General features: G+C 40.2%; 2 pseudogenes; one reads left to right on the forward strand and one right to left on the reverse strand.

The window, feature by feature from the left end:
* Nucleotides 1-803: 803 nt before the first annotated feature.
* Nucleotides 804-6212, reverse strand: part of LOC111543157 — an 8284-nt pseudogene continuing 2875 nt past the window's right edge.
* LOC111543230 lies at nt 3968-4078 on the forward strand (annotated as a pseudogene).

Raw genomic sequence — 6212 nt, forward strand, 5'->3', positions numbered from 1 at the left:
ATGATGGTGTTCAGGGCTGGCTTTGGTGTATCAGAGTGAACCTAAAGGGGCCTGGGGGGAGTTGTGTTGTTCCCCACTCCATGTCAAATATTACAGATAGGCCCACTCAGCTCCATTCCCACTCCCAGAAAAACTTCGAAATGTGTTGTTCTGAGCTATAAGTGGTTGAGAATACCCTACAATGGGTTATATGTTCCCAAGGTTGATAAACTTTTATAGGATTCCAAGGCAGAAACAAGTGGGGGTAATTTTTCCAGCTAATATGCTTGCTAAATGCTTCAGATAAAAAGAGAAAGGCTATTAATTTCCTAGACTCCTTTAGAGCTGGAGTTCTGAGCCCATCAAGGAAACTCACTTGGGGGTTTGGAAGGCAGAAATAAGGTGGGGGCCACAGGTCTGCTATTCTCTGCCATTCTCCTGGCATGCACACATGTGGAGACAATGGAGTTCTGTGACAGAAGTGGGAAGAGTCCCACTGTCTGGTTCTTAGCTTTGTAGGTGTCAGGAACGATGTGATCCTAGTATTTCCTGATTCTCCAACTTACTGTAGTGACAGAAGCAGCAGCTCCCTCATGGGCCACTTCTGCCATCTTGTTCTGGGGAGTCATTCTTGGAAGGTCACCCTAGGGCTCTTCCTACAGTACCTAAAACATTTTTTTAAGTACCTAATTCTCTTGTCAAGGGATCATTTGTTTAAATTAACCCTAGTGGTTTCTGCAACTGAACCCTGATGGATAGACCCTAGAAACACCCCTTCCTCTCACATCTCCATGCTATCTCAACCCAGGCTAGTGACTGTAACGCTAGCTGGAAAATTCTGCCTTTGTATCCCGTAGAAGCTTATCAACATTGGGAACATATAACCCAGTGTAGAACATGCTCGACCACTTATAGATCTGAACAATACACTTAGAAGTTTTCTCCTGGTAAAAAGCTTTGACTGTGTGGAAAAAAATAAACAAAAAAAACTATGGGTGTAGTGGGCACCTTTTTAGAGGAGTTGCCACCACGGGAGAGAACCAGGTACTGAGCCGGAAGATAAATGTTGCCACCTCTATGCTTTTACCCCACACCTTCCCCCGATGATGATGGTGTTTGGTTTTAGAGCAGAGTGGCACCATCAGGGAAACCAAGTAACCAGGAAAGTGGATGGAAAAGTCACCCATCCCAACCATCCTCCTTGCCTGAATCTGCAGCCATGATGCAAATTTTCCAAAATGCTCTGTTTAGCAAGAGTTGGCTGGGAGTTCTAAAGAAAAAAAAACCCTAATAGTATTTTTGTTCTCATCCTAAGTGTTCTTGCAGAGGAAGTATTTTTTTTTAATTTAAAAATAAAATGTAGTTATTTTTATTTAAGACAATTCCCCATCTTGAACACATTTACATTTTTTTCTTCCCCCATTTACAGCCTATTTCCTCAAAAATGTTGAGAAGATTTAAGTGTCTAATATTTTCCAAGGCCATCTCATGATTCATCAGTTTATTGTTTGTTAAGTATCAGACTCAAGAAACTGACTTAGATGGGAATGTTGATCTGGATTTTCTCCTCTGATTTACTTCACAGATGACGGGAGAATGAATTAAAAGATTAAAAAGTCAACATTTTGCTGAGTCCTTTGAATAACAAAGAGGTCCTGTAAGAACCAAATGAGGCTAAATAGGCAATCCTTGTCCTATGATACAGCATGAAATATTAATAGAATTTGTCACAAGAGGGAGGGGGTGGGCTCGGTAGCTCATGCCTGTAATCCCAGAACTTTGGGAGGCCAAGGTGGACGGATCACCTGACGTTAGGAGTTCACAACCAGCCTGACAAACATGGAAAAACCCTGTCTCTACTAAAAATACAATATTGGCAGGGCGTGGTGGCGCATGCCTGTAATCGCAGCTACTCAGGAGGCCGAGGCAGGAGAATCGCTTGAACCTAGGAGGCAGAGGCTGCGGTGAACTGAGATCGCGCCATTGCACTCCAGCCTGGGCAATAAGAGTGAAACTCCATCTCAACAAAAAAAAAAAAAAAAAAAAAAAAAGGATTTGTGATCAAAGGGGCCTTGGACCTGTCACCTAATTTCACAGAAGAAGAAACTGAGCCCTAAAGAAGGGAAATGACTAACTCAGGATCACCAGTGACCAGGGGCAGAGCTGGGAGTAGAATTCAGGTCTCCTGAGATTCACCCTCTGGTGCTTTCTCTCCTGTCTTGCTTATTTTCATGTGTACCCTTTTTTAAAATCACACTTCCCTTTCCTGCTTTCCAGCCTTTTGATCACACTTCTACTTTCCTGCTTTTCAGCTTGAGTATGTCTACTTATGAGAAATACAGAGATCATTTAAGGAGCTGAGAATTTCCTTCTCACTTAGAGCTCCATCGAGGTCAGGACTCCTATTCACATGGGACAGATGAGAAAGAAAAAAGTTCAGAGGGGAGTTTCACTTGCCAGAGTCCACACAGCTACGGTTAGACCTCAGACCTCCTGAACAACAAAGCCGACGTCCGTCCCAACACATTAAAATAGGTGGGCTGGTACATTACATGAATGTACTGTTCTTTTGTTTAAAGAAGTGTATGGGAATCAGAATTTGGTCTAATTAAAGGCCATTGGGGTGGATTAATGAAGTACAAAAAGGGCCTCATTAAAATAAGCTGTCCTCTAAAAGGCAAGCCAATGGCAGTTACTTTTCCAAAGTGAACATCAGAAAGTGGTTCCTGTGTAATTTTCCAATCATTTAACTTAAAGATTCCTATCTATAGATACATGAGGGTCTGCATGTACTTTTGTGATGGCCTGAACCAAGGCTGACTTGAGCAAAAAGCTGCTCAAGGCCAGTGATCATGGTTTAAATTATGAAAGTAATATAAGCACATTACAGATCTTTGGAAAGTTCAGGAAGGAAAAAAAATGTACCCATGGTTCTACCATCCAGCCTGGTATTGTTATTATTTTGTACATTCCCTTTCTGTCTTTTTACCAGAAGTATCTTTACATAGTTTTAAATGGTCTTCCTCTAATTTTCGTAGCATACTATGACCTCGTATTACACTTTCCCCTGTGACAATAGATCATAAACATTTTTCTCATACATTTTGTCTTCATGAGCATCACATCTAATGGCTGCAAAAAGATCCATTTCATGGGGGTCCCATAAGGTGCTCATGATTTTCTAGAAGATTCATGAACATCATTCCAGGGGAGTCATATTGTCAAAGACAGCAATGGCATTTGTTTTAATTTCAAAAAGTAAAAAGTAGCTCAGTTTTTTATTTAAAGCATTGCCCCTTTAAAGCTGAGCAGCCTGAGAGCCTCTGGGTGGGTGTCATGTGGATACACACAGGGTTACTGGAGATAGTAAGCCAGTTCCTCAGTCCATACGCCGCTCAGCACAACACACTGGGGACTAACACCTAAGAAGTCTATTGGGCAGTTATAAATTCCACATGGATGCATGCTATAACATGGATGAACCTTAAAAACATTATGCTGGCCGGGCGCAGTGGCTCATGCCTGTAATCCCAGCACTTTGGGAGGCTGAGGCGGGCAGATCACCTGAGGTCAGGAGTTTGAGACCAGCTTGGCCAACATGGTGAAACCCCACTCTACAAAAAATACAAAAATTGGCCAGCCATAGTGGCAGGTGCCTGTAATCCCAGCTACTCCGGAGGCTGACGCAGGAGAACTGCTTGAACTCGGGAGGTGGAGGTTGCAGTGAGCTGAGATTGCACCACTGCACTCCAGCCTGGATGACAGAGTGAGACTCTGTCTAAAAAAGAAAAGAAAAGAAAAGAAATTTAGGGGACACATTCAAACAATAGCAAGGAACAAGTCGTTTACTGGGAATAATGATTATCCATACCCCAATTCCATTTCCAAATGTACTTGTAGAAAATTGTTTGCAAATGACAGCCTGAAATCTCTCTCATCTCTTTGTTTCGAAACAAAGTATAAAATGTCCAAAAATAAAACAGTTGCGATCCAAAGTTTGTGATTCATAAAGGGCAACGATTGGGTTTTCATGCTAATAAGTGAGATGTGACTCCTTCAAACTTCTTTGTTACGACATCAGCACATTACTCATCTGATGTGAAAAGAAATTTTTAATTAAAAAAGTTGATATTTTAAGCTAAAATGCAAAAATTCTAAACATTAGGCAATCACAATAGCTTTTGTCCATTTAACTGCCATAGCATGTAGTTACTTTTATTTTATTTTATTTTATTTTATTTTATTTTATTTTTTGAGACAGAGTCTTACTTTGTAGCCCAGGCTGTAGTGCAGTGGTTTGATCTTGGCTCACTGCAACCTCTACCTCCTGAGTTCAAATGATTCTTATACCTCAGCCTCCCGAGAAGCTGGGGTTACAGGCGTGTGCCACCATGCCCAGCTAATTTTTGTATTTTTAGTAGAGATGAGATTTCACCATGTTAGCCAGGCTGGTCTTGAACTCCTGACCTCAGGTGATCCACCCACCTTAGCCTCCCAAAGTGTTGGGATTACAGGCATGAACCTCCGGGCCCAGCTGCATGTAGTTACTTTTAATCTATACTGAATATAGGCTTGGTCCCTAAACTAACCATAATAAACAATTCCGTTTCAAAATGTAAATCACAAACTATATTTTGTCTTACATTATTGATTTAAAGTATGTGTCACATGTTAAACAGAAAGTTGAATTTTGTCTTAATAACATGAATATTATTGAAGATTATATTAAGTTAATATTTTTTGTAGAATTGTAATACTTTTTTAAACATAAAAAATTTCACAAAAAATTGTAAAACATGTATCAATGAGCTAATATTTATAATATTCTAAATATTTTTGAAGTGCCTATAACAATGCCTAGAACAGTGCTTGGTATGATGTAATAAGCATTACATGTGTCTGTTAAATAAAAAGAAAACAAAATTACAAAATATTTTAAAAACTACAAGTTTTATAAGTATATTTATATGCATGAATTGCTAAAGAACATTTGCATAGTAAAAAAATATACATTGGAAAATGCAGATTTATGTAATCATTCCCCCACTGTTGGCTATTCATGTTACTGCCAGTGTTTTTTAAAGGATTACTATGATGAACATTTTTCAAGCATAAAGAAGTTTCAGTAGTTTATGTTATTTTCTCAAGGTATCTTCACAGAATAGGGTAACCAGTGCAAAAGTTGTGATGACATGTATTACTTTCTATATTTGCAAAAGTTGTGATGACATGTATTACTTTCTATATGTGTCATAGTTGCTAATATTATCTTAGTGGCACTTAGCATAAGGAAAATATAGTGCTCCAACTCTGAGTCAGGCTCTGTTGCAAGAAGCTTTACCAAACTTATTGCTATGGTTGGAATATTTATTTCCTCTAAAACTTATGTTGGAATTTAATCCCCAACATGGTAATATTAAGGAGGGGATCTTTAAGAGGTGACTGGGTTATGAGGTCCCTGCTCTCATGAAGGGATTAGTTGATCAGTGGGCATGTGATGCCCTGTGCCACCTTGGGGCTCTGCAGAGTCCTCACCAGCAAGAAGGCCCTCACCAGATGTGGCCCCTTGACCTTGGACTTCTCAGCCTCCATGACTATAAGAAATAATTGTTTTTTTCTTTACAAATTACCCAGATTCAGGTATTCTGTTATAACCAACAGAAAACAGTCTGGGCACAGTAGCTCATGCCTATAATTCCAGCCCTTTGGGAGGCCAAGGTGGGCAGATCACCTGTGGCCAGGAGTTTGAGACCAGCCTGGCAAAACAGCCTCCTTACCAAAAATGCAAAAAGTAGCTGGGCATGGTGGCACATGCCTGTAATCCCAGATACTCAGCTGACTGAGCCACGAGAATTGCTTGAACCCAGAAAGGGGAAGTTGCAGTGAGCTGAGATGGCATTACTGCGCTCTAGTCTGGCTGACAGAGCAAGACAAGAAAAAAAAAAAAAAAAAAAAGGCAGTACAAAATGGACGAAGACACTTATCTTTATGGATCTTCACGATAGTTTTGTTGGGTAAGAGGTAGTATTATCACTCCTATTTTCTAGATGAATCAACTGAGACTCAAAGAGTTGAATCACAATGCCCTGATATCTAGGCGGGAACACTGAGTTTCAACTGCAAGTGCACCAAGTAGGAAAGACCGTCTTGTGGTAAATTTCTTTCTCTTGGCTAAAAGCGGGGGGTGATATGGGGTCAATTTGTTATTGTCACCTATAAGAGAGATGGAAAAA

The sequence above is a fragment of the Piliocolobus tephrosceles genome, chromosome 5, assembly GCF_002776525.5.
Source record: "Piliocolobus tephrosceles isolate RC106 chromosome 5, ASM277652v3, whole genome shotgun sequence".
NCBI lineage: Eukaryota > Metazoa > Chordata > Mammalia > Primates > Cercopithecidae > Piliocolobus > Piliocolobus tephrosceles.